We start from the raw sequence: 4341 nt of genomic DNA on the forward strand, positions 1-4341 counted from the left end.
GAAGTGCTAATCTGAGGAGTCTGTAGTGGGCAGCACTGAGTTCCTGCAGTTGTCTGTTACCAACAGACTGATAATATTTTTGTAAAACCAGCTGAACCTGGTCTTGCACACCCTCACACAAAGCTTGTGGTGATAGTTGCTGAATGTGGTTGTACCTGGAGTACCTGCCCAGGTGTCACTCAGCTCGGCCTCTGTGGGGTGCACATTTTTATTCAGTTTTAAGGGCACTAAGTTGCAGTTTACCAAACCCTCAGTTACCTGAGCTGGTATCCCCTCCTCCGTTCCTCTTACTGTTTTTTTCCAAAGGTGATTTATATATTACAAAACATACAAAGAAGACTGAAGCACCTGCATGTAATAATTATTTTCTTTAAAGCAGTACCAATAATATGCCAGTAGTAAGTGGCTCTTTGGATAAGTGCGTGGTTTCGGTTGTTCGCGCGTAACATCCTCTGATCCTCTGACAGCTTTCTTTAGAAGACAGGTTGAAGTTGTGCTTGTGTTAACTTGTGCTCTTGACCTCGTATGGCAAATATTCCATGGATTCTGGTTGACTTGCCAGGCAGGGAAACAGATTTTCGTGGTGAGCTTGTACTTCTCTGTTCCTGCTGGTATTTTTAGTACTAGCCAGCCTGTGAGGCATCTTTTCCATCCACTCCGAAGCAGTGGCATTGGCTCCTTGGAAGATGCAGTTTGACCATTGGGATTACACCAGTGAAATTCAAGAAGGAGATGAAATTCAAGAAGGAAATAAAATCCAGTGACAGCAAATCTGTCACAGTGTATATGAATGAAGTGACATAGAGGAAGGCATTACTATCGATGTGCCCTCATTCTTCTCTTAGAATTAACTTTTATTCATCTGTACAAGTTGAACGTTTTTTTAAAAAAAAAAAACACAGAAATACCTTGGAATGACACAAACGGGGATTTACTCCTTCAAAATTTTACATGGAAGCTGTTTGTCTGCATGATGGATCTCCCATTCCTAATGTTGGACTCTAAAGGGATTTTATTTGCAGAGGGTCGGATATACCATGCATACCTCATCATAAAATGCCCTGGTTACATGCATCAAGTTGCATGTAATATGCTATTTTTGAACTAGTAGGTGGTAAGAGGAGACAGCTTTCTTCCATATAGTTAATGGCTGTTTAATTTTCATTCCTGATTCCAGAGGCACTCGCTTGATCATAGCGTGTCTGAGCAGGGGCTGAATTTTTAACTAGTGACCTCGTTAGTATGTAAACCTGCTCTTCGGGTGTGATGCAGTTGGCTGCCAAATCAGCTACAGGAAGCTGGTGCATTTCATTCACATGTTTGGAATCTTATGCCTCAGAAGCTACAAAATATCCCATTCAAGTACAAACAGTGAGAATTTTTCTTTACGTCGCTGTCATTTTATCTGAATAAATTGAATTTGGGTCAGAATATTAAAAGAGAAGAAACCATATATATGTTTATATAGTGAACTGGACGTGAGTCTTTCATAAGGAGGAAGGAAGATATACCATCCTCAGGGGTTGTGTCAGTGCAGAGATGAAGAAAAAGAAGCAACAGTTATTGATCCAGGAGCACAGTCCTGAATTCCACATGGAGCTCAATGTGAACATGGTTCACTTAGAAGCAGAAAGCGCTCCAGAGCCGGGTTAAGGAGGATCTTAACAGAGCAAATTCACTGTAAGACAGACCAAAGTGCTGGATGTGGATGGAACATGCCTTGGGCAAACACAGCCCCAAGCTGTGCTGGCACTGCAGGGACAGCCAGGAGGGGTCACGCTGGTGTCAGGCCTTGCCTTTCCTGGTACAGACCATGACCCAGCAGCCACAGCTGCCTTACAGGGCCTGTCTAGTCTGTACAACAGCCCCTGCACAGCAGGAGTGTTCCTCAGGAGACAGGACAACTCCATGATACATACAGGAATTGGAAGCTGTTTGTGCTCTCCTTGAACTACATTTTTGAGCTCTTGCCTAAGGTTGAAGTAATGTGCCACATTTAAACTGGAATGTTGGGAACTAGGGGAAAAATTACAACTCTGTGTCTCCTATAAGGAGCATTGTTTAACTATCAAGATTAACAAATTTAGTGCTTGCCTTCCTGTTGTGGGTAGAAAGGCTATGTGGCGCTTTGGAGTCTGGATACCTGGATATATTCTGCTGCTTCCATTTTCTGACCCTCTCTTAACTAGGCCTCATTGCATGTTATCTTTATTATTTCCTATATAAACATCAAGGAGTTTTTCTCCTAAGCTAAATGCATTTATCAAGTGTATTCTTGCCCAGGTTTAACCAGCATCAGAAAGTGATTGTTGTCTTCCAAAATAACAGCTGTGGAGGCTGTTACTGTGCTGTGCTCTTGACTTTGCTGTGGTCAAGCAATTGTATGTCTCCCTTTGTAGGAAACTAAAAATACCCCCAAACCCTACTTTTGTTCTTTTTTTTCTTCTAATAGTTTTCTCCAGGTTCTGCCTCTAAACTGGCTGGCTGAAATGGCAGCAGTGTAGGGTATTGAGTTTGTTTCAATTTGTTCTGTTCTTTAAAATCTACTGAGGAACTTCTGATGGAAAAATACAAGAGGAAATGCATTGCCTAACAGAAACAAACTGTTAAAAATAACTACAAAGCTCAACTACAGTGCTTCATACTAGGAACATGGCAGCATCACACCTTAAGCAAATGGACTCAAGAGCGCTTGTCTTGAAGAATGTGTAACCTATTTAAGCTGAAAACAGGGCCAAAGACACTTCAAGTCTGGCAGAAAGGAGGTTTGGCAGAGATCTGAAGAAAGGATGTTAAGTCAGAGGATTTAAAAGGAGCTGCTGCTTTCAGGTTTGCAAAAACAAGTTGAAGTCTGTCTTAAGTGGAAAGAGAAGAAACTGGAGAAGAATAATGCCTTAGGATTTAGCAACGATCTTGTGGCGTGCAGGAATTGTTAAGCTGTATTCTAAATCTGAATCTTGTGATCATTTCGAGGAGGGCAGACTAAACAAAAAATGCTGGACTTTCCTGAACTACTCCATTCCATTTCAGCTGCAACCCAGCGTGTTGTTTCATCCGTGAAAGTAGACTGCTGGCTTGGCTTTATCCATTGGTGGTTTTCTTCTCTCATTCTGTGTTGTGTTTGTTGCTGTTGTTGTCTCTTGGTAGTGGCTAAACCAGCGTGACAGGGGAACCCTGAGCTGGGAGTTCAGGCAGGAGTTGTGGGAAGAGTCAGTGGGAAAAGCAGCCATTGCTTGTGCACTGTGAAGGTGGTTCAATGAGATGCTTCTCGGGTCTGGTAGCACCAGTCTGGTACCTTGAACAGCTGATTCCTGAGTGTCCAGAAGAAGAATGTGCCAAGGAAGGAGTTAAACTGTTGTACAGCCTCGTGGTAGATGCACTGGAGGGTATTTCCATAGGCATTGGAAGCCAGATGGCTTTGCCAGGAATGGGGACTTCTGGTACCATGTAAGGAAAACAGTATCACCCCAGAGCAGGAGTTGGGAAGCTCTCAAAACAACTGCATATTTAAGATTTTGAGCTTGGGCTGAAACTCTCAAACAATTTATGGTGAATTCCAAAAGAATAGTTTGGCTTGGGAAAGGCAGTGAAATGGAAACCTCTGATCAGAGTTTTACTGGAGATCTGTTTTTTTGGAGAGCTTGGGGAAGTTTTATCTTCACATCTGCAATGGGAATTTCACAGCTAATTCCTAGTCCTGGATCAGCTCCAACTGCAGTGGAAGTAGCTGGATCCTTGGCATTTATATATGCTCGCTGTCATGTCAGTCACTGTCACTCCTCTAATGCAAACAGTCTTGCATAATGTCCCTTAAAACATTGGACAACTCTGGCAATTTGCTGTATCCCAGTGCTCCAGTCACCACTGCTGAGCAGCCTGGCAGGAGGGACAGAGCTATTTAGGAATCATCCTCATGGTGTGTGCCTGTTTGAAAAATACAGCCCTGCAGGATGGTGAACAGGAGGAGAGGGTTATAAAGCACTTCAGTAGTTAAAAGGGCAAAGCATTTTTTATGTGGTCAGCCTGTTTCCTGTCATTTTCTCCAAACTTTATTTGTAAATGTTTAATATGTAGAACGTATCAGAGAGGTTCAGCCTTTTGTAAAGGATGGGTTTGGGAGACTTCCCCTCTTGCTTCATCTTGCAGCTGTGACCCATGTGCTTGTGCAGAGAGGTAGAGAAGGATGCTGGGCTGTGCTTGGGTTTTCCACAGGCAGGGACTCTGCTCTGGAACCATCCCAGGTCTTGAATGTGTGACAAGAGGCAGCTGGAGCTGAATTTTTGCTGGATTTCTGGAAATGCACTTACTATTTCTTGAGGTGGTGGTGTCAGTGTGAGCAGT

Source organism: Pipra filicauda, unplaced genomic scaffold (genome assembly GCF_003945595.2).
Source record: "Pipra filicauda isolate LSUMZ 115617 unplaced genomic scaffold, ASM394559v2 scaffold506_size402828_pilon, whole genome shotgun sequence".
NCBI lineage: Eukaryota > Metazoa > Chordata > Aves > Passeriformes > Pipridae > Pipra > Pipra filicauda.